At 48.3% G+C, this 13756-nt stretch overlaps 1 long non-coding RNA gene across 1 annotated transcript in view; it reads left to right on the top strand.

The window, feature by feature from the left end:
- The window catches only part of LOC141161221 (uncharacterized), a 29730-nt gene extending 21613 nt beyond the window's left edge, over positions 1 to 8117 (top strand). Inside the window, exon 2 of the long non-coding RNA XR_012250626.1 lies at positions 7245 to 8117. This is a non-coding gene — a long non-coding RNA (uncharacterized lncRNA). The remainder of the gene's footprint in view (positions 1 to 7244) is intronic.
- The last annotated feature ends 5639 nt before the right edge of the window (positions 8118 to 13756 follow it).

Raw genomic sequence — 13756 nt, 5'->3', positions numbered from 1 at the left:
ATGCCCCATGCAGGATGTCACCCCCCCCCCTTATAATGCCCCATACAGGATGTCACCCCCCTCTCTTATAATGCCCCATACAGGATGTCACACCCCTCCTTATAATGCCCCATACAGGATGTCACCCCCCCTTATAATGCCCCATACAGGATGTCACCCCCCATTATAAAGCCCCATGCAGGATGTCACCCCCCCTTATAATGCCCCATACAGGATGTCACCCCCTCCCTTATAATGCCCCATACAGGATGTCACCCCCCCCCCCTTATAATGCCCCATACAGGATGTCACCCCCCCTTATAATCCCCCATGCAGGATGTCACCTCTCCCCCCATATAATGCCCCAAGCAGGATGTCACCTCTCCCCCCATATAATGCCCCATGCAGGATGTCACCCCCGCTTCCTTATAATGCCCCATGCAGGATGTCACCCCCCCTCCCTTATAATGCCCCATGCAGGATGTCACACACACACCCTCCCTTATAATGCCCCATACAGGATGTCATACCCCTCTCCCTTATAATGCCCCATACAGGATGTCACCCCTCCTCCCTTATAATGCCCCATACAGGATGTCACTCCCCTTATAATGCCCCATGCAGGATGTCACCTCTCCCCCCATATAATGCCCCAAGCAGGATGTCACCTCTCCCCCCATATAATGCCCCATGCAGGATGTCACCCCCGCTTCCTTATAATGCCCCATGCAGGATGTCACCCCCCTCCCTTATAATGCCCCATGCAGAATGTCACACACACAGGATGTCACACCCCTCTCCCTTATAATGCCCCATACAGGATGTCACCCCCCCTCCCTTATAGTGCCCCATACAGGATGTCACTCCCCTTATAATGCCCCATGCAGGATGTCACACCCTCTCTCTCTTATAATGCCCCATACTGGATGTCACCCCCCCTTATAATGCCCCATGCAGGATGTCACACCCCCTCCTCCCTCATAATGCCCCATGCAGGATGTCACCCTCCCCCACATAATGCCCCATGCAGGATGTCACCCCCCTCCCTTATAATGCCCCATGCAGGATGTCACCCTCCCCCCATTTAATGCCCCATGCAGGATGTCACCCCCCTCCCTTATAATGCCCTATGCAGGATGTCACACCCCCCCTTATAATCCCCCATGCAGGATGTCACACACCCCCACCTCACCCCCCCATATAATGCCCCATGCCGCCATACAATAAAAAAAAAATCAAATACTCACCTCACTTCTCACCTGCTGCCACTGCTCCGGACTCCAGAGTCACCGGCATCTTCCTGCTCTGCGCTGTGATGGCTCAGGGGAGAGCACAGTGTAAAAACGTCACCACGCCCTCTGACCTGAGACGTCACAGTGCAGCAGCCGCGGAGGATGCAGGAGCTGCTGCGGAGGCACGGGGAGAGGCAAGTGTCGCGCCCCTGAGGGTTCAGTCGACACAGAGGTACTGCACCTCACCCAGAGGTGTGGTGTCTCCCTTCTCTCAGGTAAGGAGGGAGTACTGCATGGAACCCCAAAACACCTGCATCCAACACTACACTGCTCCAGGCCGGCTGGAGGGGCAACACGCAATGTATGTTTCTGCTGAGCCCTGACCCTGGCTGGAGTGGGGGGAACCCAAAGGTAGGGGGAACCAGTAGTGGGTGTAGGTGGAGGAAGTAGTTAGAGGGAGCACTTTAGTAGAAGTATAAATAGGAAAACAATCTTAGGGTGGCAGTGGTGTGAGTTCTAGGGAGCTGTTCAGAAGAACAGCTCGGGACAGTTCAGAAGAACAGTCCGGGAGCAGAGTCTCATTAGGAGATTTGCTCCACTGTTAGGGCCCAGTGTCAGAGCAGGGAGTAGGCTCCGTTCTACAGGAAGGAACCCAGGGGGTACGGCGCGTGCAGGACGGCACCCGTACGCCCCGCATCTGTCAGAAGACGGAGGGATCGCTGAGGCATTCTAATCGCCAAGAGGGTCAAGTGGGTCCCGGATCCGACGTACAGAAAGGACTTCAGAGCACCCGAGCGGGATTGAGAGTGGGCAGCACAGAGCAGGAGGGAGAAGGACCAGAGTAAAGATGGTCAAAATAGGAACACGAGAAAGTGGGGTTCTGCCAGGTATTCCCAAGTGCCTGAGGAAGGATTGAACCTCCGCCTGGTCAACGCAGCGCGACGCAGGGAGGCCTTTACCTGTATAGTGCACCTGTGAAGTGTCTAAAGAACTGTGAGTAAAATCTTGGATGACAGCACTGCACTGCCTCTGTCCATTCTTCATCGGCACTATCGTTCCCCCCCTACACTACAACACCCAGCGCGACGCACTGTCTTCAACTACACTGCCCTGAGGCCTGCTCCACCTGTGGGGAGCCATCCCATCACAAGTTGCCCTAACATCTGCCTCAGAGGACTGTTGCAGCGCTGGTGATCCTCACCAGGTACCACAGGTGGCGTTACGAATTTTCCCAAATTCCCCATATATCCATATTTTCCCCTTTTGAGTGACCGCCCTGGGCTACGGACCGGGCCAGCCACCGTGATATCCCCCGGCAACCAGAGGCCCGGCTGCCGATTACCCCACGGCCCTGGGGGATCGTCACAAGTATTGCGCAGGGTGCCGGGGCACTGAGCAAGCAGGGGTAGCGGGCGCTGGCACCGGCACTGCACCGCTCACGGGTCCCATAGCGCGTGGGGTGCCTGACGGTGAGTGGACCCCCCCACCTGCTCAGGGCCCCGGCATTTGCCCGGGTGTGCCGTGTGTTGACACTGGCCCTGGCACAAAGGCTCTGGAAAAACTAAATGGCTCTTCCCCCTCCAAAAGAAATTCAACAAATTCTGCACTCCCAAATCCAAATGTCCCCCTCCCTTCTGAGCTCCACTGTGTGTCTAAACCGCAGTTAGAGTCCACATGTTTGGCATTCCTGTAGCAATAGAGCCTGCCTAATTTACGGGTGCATGTCTCCAGAAGTACGAGCTGGGCATAATGTACTGTATAATGTAGTGTTTGTGGAAAACACCCATGGAGTCAAAATCGTCACTACACCTGTAGATAAATTCAAAAGAGTAGAATTTCCAAAATGGGGTCACTTGAGGGGGGATTCTACTCTTCTAGCACATAGGGGCTCTGTTTATGGAGTCCGCAAACTATTCTAGGAAAATCTGCGCTCCAGAAGGCAAATAGCGCTCTGTCCCTCCCGAGTCTCGCCGTGTGGCTAAGCAGTATTTTACAGGCACATATGGGGCATTTCTAAATTCAGCAGAAATTGTAGGACAAATTTTGGTGCCATTTTTACCCATTTACCAGTGTGAAAATGGAAAATCTGGGGCTGAAACAAAATTTCTGTGTTAAAAATGTAATTATTTTTTCTTCGCAGCCCAATGGTATAAAATTACGTGACCCACCTGTGGTGTCAATATGATCACTGCACCCCTAGATGAATTCATTGAAAGGTGTAGTTTGTAAAATTGGGTCACTTATGGTGGGGGGGATCAGCTGCTCTAGCACTTCAGGGGCTCTGCCAATGTGACATGGCACCCTCAAACCAGTCCAGCAAAATCTGAACTCCAATATGGCGCTTCTTCCCTTCTGAGCTTTGCACTATGCCTCAAAAGTGGTTTTCGACCTCATATGGGTATCTGCATACTCAAGAGAAATTGCACAACATATTTTGGGGTCCAATTTCTCCTGTTATCCTTGTGAAAATGTAAAATTTTGTGCTAAAAAACATTCTTGCAGGAATTTTTTATTTTTTATTTTCACTGTTCAATGTTGTAAACTTCTGTGAAGCACCTGGGGGTTCACCACACATCTAGATAAGTTCCCTAAGGGGTCTAGTTTCCAAAATGGTGTCACTTGTGGGGGGTTTCCACTGTATAGGCACATCAGGGGCTCTCCAAACACAACATGGCATCCTCTAATTATTCCAGCAAATTTTACATTCAAAAAGTCAAATGGCGCTCCTTCCCTTCCGAATCCTGCCGTGCGCCCAAACAGTAGTTTTCCCCCACATATGGGGTATCGGCTTACTCAGGAGAGATTGCACAACAAATGTTATGGTGCAATTTCTCCTGTTACCCTTATGAAAATGCAAACTTGAGGGCTGAAAAACATTTTTGTGAGAAAAATGTGAAAATTGTATTTTTACGGCTCAATGTTATAAACTTCTGTGAAGCACCTGGGGGTGCAAGGTGCTCATTACACATCTAGATAAGTTTACTAAGGGTTCTAGTTTCCAAAATGGTGTCACTTGTGGGGGGTTCCACTCTTTCGGCACATCAGGGGCTCTCCAAATGCAACATGGCGTCCGCTAATTATTCAAGCAAATTTTACAAAGAGTCAAATGGCACTCCTTCCCTTTCGAACCCTGCCGTGCGCCCAAACAGTGGTTTTCTCTCACATATGGGGTATTGGCGTGCTCAGGAGAATTGCACAACAAATTTTGAGGTCCATTTTTTCCTGTTACCCCTGCAAAAATAAAAAAAATGGGGTCTAAAGTAACATTTTTGTGAAAAAAGTTATTTGTTCATTTTTTTCTTCTATTCCAAAAATTCCTGTGAAGCACCTGAAGGGTTAATAAAGTTCTTGAATGTGGTTTTGAGCACCTTGAGGGGTGCAGTTTTTAGAATGGTGTCACTTTTGGGTATTTTCTGCCATAAAGGCCCCTCAAAGTCACTTCAAATGTGACGTGGTCCCTAAAAAAATGGTTTTGTAAATTTTGTTGGAAAAATGAGAAATCGCTGGTCAATTTTTAACCCTTATAGCTCCCTAACAAAAAAAAAAATTGTTTCCAAAATTGTGCTGATGTAAAGTAGACATGTGGGAAATGTTATTTATTAACTATTTGTTGTGACATGACTGATTTAAGGGCATAAAGATGAAAATTTTGAAAATTGCAAAATTTTCAAAGTGTTCGCCAAATTTCCGATTTTTTCACAAATAAACGTAAGTCATATCAAATAAATTTTACCACTGTCATTAAGTACAATATGTCACGAAAAAACACTCTCAGAATCAGTTGGGTCCGTTAAAGAGTTCCAGAGCTATCATAAAGTGACAGTGGTCAGAATTGTAAAAATTGGCCTGGTTAGGGAGGTGAAAACAGGCTTCGGGGTGAAAGGGTTAAAGGAAATGTGCTGCGATTTTTATTTTTCTGTTAATAATTTGATGATATAATCAATTATTTTTAATCCAAAATTAAAGGTACCACTTTAATAGTTTTTATTTCTTAATTTTTACTTCAGCCATTGGGGGCTGCCATTTGCATTTGGGGGTGTGTAAGTGTCTGAGCACGGCACTTACACACCTCAAATACAGCAGCAGCCCCTGGGAATAAGAGACTGCGGTTCCTATCCCAAAGTATATGCTGCGGGCTGCACTTTCCCTTTGTCATCGCACACACTGCTCAGTGCATGCAATGACAGGAGCTGCCGGGGAACGGAGGTCCGGGGTGAGGCGAGGGGGCAGTGATCACAGTCTGTCATCAGTATTACAGGACAGGCTGTGATCACAGCTCACTAACCTGTTCAGAGGAAATGATCACGTTGCTGTGCTCTGAACACACAGCATAGGACGCTGTGCTGCGCGGGAAGTGCACTGAATATATGGGGGGCATATACCAGGATGGGGATCCTGATGGAGGAGAGACATATAGCTGGATGGGGGACATTACCAGGATGTAGACATATACCTGGATGGGAATCATGAAGGAGGGACATATACCAGAAGGAAAAAACTTATACTAGAATGGAGAACAGTGGGGAACTATGTGGGGCCATTATACTGTGGAGCACTATGTGCGTATGTGGGACCTTATACTGTATGGAGCACTATATGGGAACTTTATACTGTATGGAGCACTATATGGGAACTTTATACTGTATGGAGCACTATATGGGAACTTTATACTGTATGGAGCACTATATGGGAACTTTATACTGTATGGAGCACTATATGGGAACTTTATACTGTATGGAGCACCATATGGGAACTTTATACTGTATGGAGCACTATGTGGGAACTTAATACTGTATGGAGCACTATATGGGAACTTTATACTGTATGGAGCACTATGTGAGACACATTATACTGTGGGACACTATATGAGGCAGCATAGCTCTGATGAGCGGTGTAGTTACTGACATTACCTCTGTTCAGAGACGCCGGGTCTCGTGGAGACTACTGCTCCCATAGAAGTAGATGAAGCGGGGTCACTCACTACACTACTGCTCCCACAGAAGTAGAAGGAGCAGGGTTACACATTACATACAGCGTATCTAATCCGATCGTGTGTGATACAATCCGATGAGCTCAAAATCTAATCTCATCATGTGATAAACGACACTGAGCACTGTATCTAATCCCAGCGTGTTACTCTAAGTGTATCTAATCGTGCACGTGATACAAATCACGTATCTAACCCAAGCTAATGATACAGCGAGCAGCACCAACTGTCACTATCACTTTGAAGTCACCAACAAAATTGTTCCGCACTTTGATCTTAAACTTCATTTTTCTTATCCTGTTGAAAATTGCCTCTTCAGTGAAAAAGAGGACCTGAACTCTATAGCGCCACCTATTGGAAGCAGTGATCCTACAAGTCACAATCAACCCTTTAACAAGTCTTGCAATATGATTTAAGCTTAGTGCCCACGATGCAGAAATGATGCAGAAATTTTCCTGAGCATTTCTGCATCTCCTTGGCAGAAAAACGCATGCGGTTTTTACATGCGTTTTTGATGCGTTTTTCCAATGCATTGTATAGGTAAATACGCATACAGAAAAGAACGAGAATTGGTCATGTCAGGATTTTTTCTGCGAGTAAAATCCGCGCAGAAAAAATCCTGACCATGTGCACAGAACTTGCAGAATGTCATAGGAAGTCATGGGATAAGGTATGCAATGCGTTTCTGCAAATCCGCACCAAAAAACACACCAAAAACGCATCGTGGGCACACAGCCTTAGGATAATATGATATCCTTGTAGCATCGGCGTTTCTGCCTCCTGCTAAGCAGAGACGCCGTCCCTCTCACCTTCCTGCCCAGCGCGCGGCGTCCTCCTGCGCTCCATCCCTCGCTGCTGCCGGCGCGCGCTCCTTCCTGGGCACTGTGCTTAGGGCGCGCGCGCTCCCCCTCTCTAAAAGGGACCGCGCGCGCCGTCCTAAGGAGTCCCCGGCCAATAGCCGGAGGACTTCCCATATATATGGCACCTCCTCCAAAATGGAGGTGCCCGAGCAAAGTTGTTGCAAAGCATACTCACCTCTGCTTCAGCCCTCAGGTCCCGTTGCCAGCCTGACTTCCAGTCCTGTCTGCCTGCTTGTCTTCCCTTCAGCCCGACAGTCTGTCTCCTGCATCCACCAGTCTGTCTATGGGCAAGTCCACCTGCGGTACAGGAAGCATCTGCCAGTTACCTGCCTGCTACCTGCCGTACCTGCTATCCTGCTCACCTAGGAGCGCTCACCTGCTACCCGCCTGCTAGCCTACCTGGAGGCTCCGCCGTCACTTGCCGTGACCACCGGCCTGCCAGCCAAGAGACTCTTACCCGCTCACCTGGGAGGGCTCACCTGCTACCCGCCTGCTAGCCTACCTGGAGGCTCCGCCGTCACTTGCCGTGACCACCTGCCTGCCAGCCAAGAGACTCTTACCCGCTCACCTGGGAGAACTCACCTGCTACCTGCCTGCTAGCCTACCTGGAGGCTCCGACGTCACGTGCCGTGACCACCTGCCTGCCAGCCAAGAGACTCTTACCTGCTCTTCCGTCACTTCCCGTGACCACCCGCCTGCTCACCCAGAGACTGCTACCTACCTGTTGTGTCCACACGCTACTCCGGTCAGTCCCAGCTATCTGACCCGTCGGAGCCACCTGCTCTAATACAAGGTCGTCTTCAGTATAACACCTGCCCCTCGGGGTCCCTCCTTGTTTCAGGACACAGAGGTTCCACCACCCAGCCCCGTAACAATCCTGTTGCAAACACACAGGGGGAAACGTGGCAGATCCAGGCCATATTTACTGCATTTGTAATGTGAGCTAGTTGTACATTAGGTTTTCGTGGCAAATTTCAGCAGCTGCTCCTCCTAGTGTTTAAAAGTGGAATTTTAAATTATTTTTCATATTTTACTTTAATAAAAACAATTTTTTTTTAATTGGTGTAAATACTTTTATGCCCAAAAATGACAAAAGTCTTCTCAGAGTGATACCTTTATTGGCTAATCAGAAAATATATATATATATATATGTAAGCTTTCAGAGCACAGACGCTCCTTCGTCAGGCAAGATTACAAATGAATTCAAAAGATACAAGGCACAACATTTGAGAGATGTTACAGCAAACATTTGTTCATGAGGTGTAAGGGGTGATGCCTCCTACTGATAAGTCAAGGAGATCACATTAGGATTTTTTTGTTACAAATGGAGAAGAGGCAATTTTTTCAATTGTTCAAAAACCATTTTTTTTAAGGCACCTTCCCTTTAAAGGGAACCTGCCATGTCCCCACACTCTACTTACCTTCAGATACAGGGTTAGGGCAGGGACACAATGCCGTATGTCACCTGCGACTATCGCATGGTAAACCTCCTACTGGCCGGCACCTCTCCTGACCTGAGCTTGACAGCTGTATAGAAATCCACCACGCTGTCATACTCACGTCAGGAGAGGCGCCGGCCAGTCCGTTCAGTGCGATCATCGCACGACTTCTACAGCTGTGTGTCCATGCTCTTATTCTGCCTGTTGAAGGGAACACGTGAAAAAATGCTAGTGCATTGCAATACATTATACCTATGAAAAAAGTGAAAGTCCCATAGTGGAACTAAGTAAAAAAGTAAAAAAAAAAAAAAATTGTAAAAAATTAAAAAAAAAAAATGTAAAAAAAAAAATATATATATTACACAAATACACTGTGTGCCGAATTATTAGGCAAATGAGTATTTTGATCACATGATACTTTTTATACATGTTGTCCTACTCCAAGCTGCATAGGCTTGAGAGCCAACTACCAATTAAGTAAATCTGGTGATGTGCATCTCTGTAATGAGGAGGGGTGTTGACTAATGACATCAACACCCTATATAAGGTGTGCTTAATTATTAGGCAACTTCCTTTCCTTTGGCAAAATGGGTCAGAAGAGAGGTTTGACGGGCTCTGAAAAGTCCAAAATTGTGACATGTCTTGCAGAGGGAGGCAGCAGTCTTGAAATTTCCAAACTTTTGAAGCGTGATCACTAGTGTTGAGCGATACCTTCCGATATCGGGAAATATCGGATCGGATTGGTTCGGACCGATACCGAAAAAGTATCGGATATCGCCGATTCCGATACCGGAAACCAATGCAAGTCAATGGGACAGAAATATCGGAATGAAAATAAACCCTTTCTTTCCTTGTAGGTTAATTCTACATGAAGGAAAACAACTAAGAATAATGTAGAATGTATTGGGGGAGGTGGGGGAGACAATAAAGGCATAGAGGTTTAGCCCAATCAAATGGAATAGCAGGAATTAATATTTTTTTTAAGACGTTCTGAGTTACGGAAATATTGACTATGTTAAGTATTTTTATATTTTGTCAGATATTTATGTTTCACTACTTCCATGCACTTCACCTTCTTTTTTACTTCTCCCACACTTTCTCCTTCATCATCCTCAGCATCTTTTTCATCCACTTCTTCTTCACCTTCTTCATCTTCTTCTTCTTCACCTTCTTCGTATTATTCTTTTTTTTTACATTCTTCATATTCTACTTCTTCATCTTCTTCATATTCTTCTTCTTCATCATATTCTTATTTGTGGCAGGCATTCCTGTAGTTGTTATCTATAAAAGGTTGGACATTACACCTTTCGTTCTGCCCGTCACAAAAGATTTACAACAGGATTTGTCCGCCTTCAGTTTGGCCTGCAGCAGCAGGTCTTTTCCAGGGGCACCACGAGGAGGAACGGACTCACCCCCATACACTGCTTAGTCATCTTCTGCTTATAATTTAGATATTATCTTTTGCTCTGATTTTTAGTCTTATGCTTAATGTTCTTCCGCTTTTTGTTCTGCAGCTTCTTGTATTTCTGCTTCTTGGTTTTCTGTCTCTTGTTCTTCTGTATCTTGGTGCTTGTCTTCTCTTCTTTGTCCTCTTGGTCAACTTCTTCAGGGTCATCTTTTTGGTCTTCTTCGGGGTGGTCTTCAGCGTCGTCGTCTTCGGGGGTCCTCGTCTTCGGGGTCCTAGTCTTCTTCGGGTTGGTCTTCTGGGTCCTCGTCTTCGGGGTCCTCGTCTTCTTCAGGGTGGTCTTCAGGGTCCTCGTCTTCTTCGGGGTGGTCTTCAGGGTCCTCGTCTTCTTCGGGGTGGTCTTCAGGGTCCTCGTCTTCAGGGTCGTCGTCTTCGGGGTCCTCGTCTTCTTCGGGTTGGTCTTCAGGGTCCTCGTCTTCAGGGTCCTCGTCAGGGAGATCCAGAGTGATTACCAAGAACCATTTCAAAAAGCTTGAACTTGGAAATGTAGCAAAAGGTACAAGAAGGCTGAGGAACTACCGAGGACCAGCTGACGGTACTGGAACCCGGATGGGTAGCAGAAGGTACAAGAGCCAATGGAACTACCGAGGACCAGCTGATGGTACTGGAACTCGGTTACTAAGCTGGAGGCACCTGTGTCAGAAAGCACTACCAAGGACCAGCAGACGTTGGTGGAACTTGGATACCGAGAAGGAGGCACCTAATCCAAAGGCACTGCCGAGAACCAGCTGACGGTACTGGAACCCGGATGAGTAGCAGAAGGTACCCATGTAAAAAAAAGTTTCAAGGCCGCGAGGCGGCCGCAGTTACCAAAACCCACAGTCCTACAAGGGGTGCTTGTCCTATTGGCACTATGGAACCAGCCTTCATTGCCAGATCCCGCAGCCCACATAGGAGTCACCTAAACTGCAGGCACCATAGAGTCGGCTAACCCGACCGCAACACGACAGGACAACGCATTGGAGGCAAAGTGACGTTGACACTACCCGGAAACGTGCTGGAACCAGGCTGGGCAGGAGGGAGTACCCGTGCCAAAGACACTGCCGAGAACCAGCTGACGGTACTGGAATCCGGATGGGTAGTAGAAGGTACAAGAGCAAATGGAACTACCGAGGACCAGCTGACGGTACTGGAACCCGGATGGGTAGCAGAAGGTACAAGAGCCAATGGAACTGCCGAAGACCAGCTGACGGTACTGGATCTCGGTTACTAAGCAGGAGGTACCTGTGCCAGAAAGCACTACCAAGGACCAGCAGACGTTTGTGGAACTTGGATACCGAGAAGGAGGCACCTAATCCAAAGGCACTGCCGAGAACCAGCTGACGGTACTGGAACCCGGATGGGTAGCAGAAGGTACCCATGTAAAAAAAAGTTTCAAGGCCGCAAGCCGGCCGCAGTTACCAAAACCCACAGTCCTACAGGGGGTGCTTGTCCTATTGGCACCATGGAACCAGCCTTCATTGCCAGATCCCGCAGCCCACATAGGAGTCACCTAAACTGCAGGCACCATAGAGTCGGCTAGCCCGACCGCAACACGACAGGACAACGCATTGGAGGCAAAGTGATGTTGACACTACCGGGAAACAGCTGGCGTGCTGGAACCAGGCTGGGCAGGAGGGAGTAACCGTGCCAAAGACACTGCCGAGAACCAGCTGACAGTACTGGAACCCGGATGGGTAGTAGAAGGTACAAGAGCAAATGGAACTACCGAGAACCAGCTGGCGGTGCTGGAACCCAGGGTAAATACTAAAAACAGAGTGGAGCCAGAGGCGTAATTGGAGCAACTTTAAAATCTGTAGTAGTGTGAATGTGGACAGAGCAGGAGAATTTGTCTGACACACAGCAGGGGAACAGCTGACGTTACTGAACCCCAATAACACTGGAGCAAGCGTTGACTATGCAGACGACACTTCTGAGCAGCAACTAGCGGTATTGGAGCCCAGGGTAAATACTAAAAACAGAGGAGCCAGAGGTGTAATTGGAGCAAGTTTTAAATCAGTAGTACAGTGGATGTGGACAAAGCAGGAGAATTTGCCGGACACACAGCTGGGGATCAGCTGACGTTACTGAACCCCAATAACAGTGGAGCAAGCGTTGACTGTGCAGACGGCACTTCTGAGCAGCAACTAGCGGTATTGGAGCCCAGTGTAAATACTAAAAACAGAGGAGCCAGAGGTGTATTTGGAGGAGGTTTTAAATCAGTAGTACAGTGGATGTGGACAAAGCAGGAGAATTTGCCAGACACACAGCTGGGGATCAGCTGACGTTACTGAACCCCAATAACACTGGAGCAAGCGTTGACTGTGCAGACGGCACTTCTGAGCAGCAACTAGCGGTATTGGAGCCCAGGGTAAATACTAAAAACAGAGGAGCCAGAGGTGTAATTGGAGCAATTTTAAAATCTGTAGTAGTGAGAATGTGGACAGAGCAGGAGAAATTGCCGTCCGCACAGCAGGGGAACAGCTGACGTTACTGAACCCCAATAACACTGCAGCAAGTGTTGACTGTGCAGACGGCACTTCCGAGCGCCAACTGGCGGTGTTGGAGCTCAGGGATAATACTGAAAACAGAGGAGCCAGAGGTGTAATTGGAGCAACTTTAAAATCTGTAGTAGTGAGAATGTGGACAGAGCAGGAGAAATTGCCGTCCGCACAGCAGGGGAACAGCTGACGTTACTGAACCCCAATAACACGGCAGCAAGTGTTGACTGTGCAGACGACACTTCCGAGCACCAACTGGCGGTGTTGGAGCTCAGGGATAATACTGAAAACAGAGGAGCCAGAGGTGTAATTGGAGCAACTTTAAAATCTGTAGTAGTGAGAATGTGGACAGAGCAGGAGAAATTGCCGTCCGCACAGCAGGGGAACAGCTGACTTTACTGAACCCCAATAACACGGCAGCAAGTGTTGACTGTGCAGATGGCACTTCCGAGCGCCAACTGGCAGTGTTGGAGCTCAGGGATAATACTGAAAACAGAGGAGCCAGAGGTGAAATTGGAGCAACTTTAAAATGTGTAGTAGTGAGAATGTGGACAGAGCAGGAGAAATTGCCGTCCGCACAGCAGGGGAACAGCTGACGTTACTGAACCCCAATAACACGGCAGCAAGTGTTGACTGTGCAGACGGCACTTCCGAGCGCCAACTGGCAGTGTTGGAGCTCAGGGATAATACTGAAAACAGAGGAGCCAGAGGTGTAATTGGAGCAACTTTAAAATCTGTAGTAGTGAGAATGTGGACAGAGCAGGAGAAATTGCCGTCCGCACAGCAGGGGAACAGCTGACGTTACTGAATCCCAATAACACGGCAGCAAGTGTTGACTATACAGACGGCATTTCCGAGCGCCAACTGGCGGTGTTGGAGCTCAGGGATAATACTGAAAACAGAGGAGCAAGAGGTGTAATTGGAGCAACTTTAAAATCTGTAGTTGTGAGAATGTGGACAGAGCAGGAGAAATTGCCGTCCGCACAGCAGGGGAACAGCTGACGTTACTGAACCCCAATAACACGGCAGCAAGTGTTGACTGTGCAGACGGCACTTCCGAGCGCCAACTGGCAGTGTTGGAGCTCAGGGATAATACTGAAAACAGAGGAGCCAGAGGTGTAATTGGAGCAACTTTAAAATCTGTAGTAGTGAGAATGTGGACAGAGCAGGAGAAATTGCCGTCCGCACAGCAGGGGAACAGCTGACGTTACTGAATCCCAATAACACGGCAGCAAGTGTTGACTATACAGACGGCACTTCCGAGCGCCAACTGGCGGTGTTGGAGCTCAGGGATAATACTGAAAACAGAGGAGC

Source organism: Phyllobates terribilis, unplaced genomic scaffold (assembly GCF_046119375.1).
Source record: "Phyllobates terribilis strain yellow unplaced genomic scaffold, ASM4611937v1 Scaffold_9__5_contigs__length_417890890, whole genome shotgun sequence".
Lineage (NCBI taxonomy): Eukaryota > Metazoa > Chordata > Amphibia > Anura > Dendrobatidae > Phyllobates > Phyllobates terribilis.
This window is presented reverse-complemented; position numbering and strand designations above follow the sequence as displayed.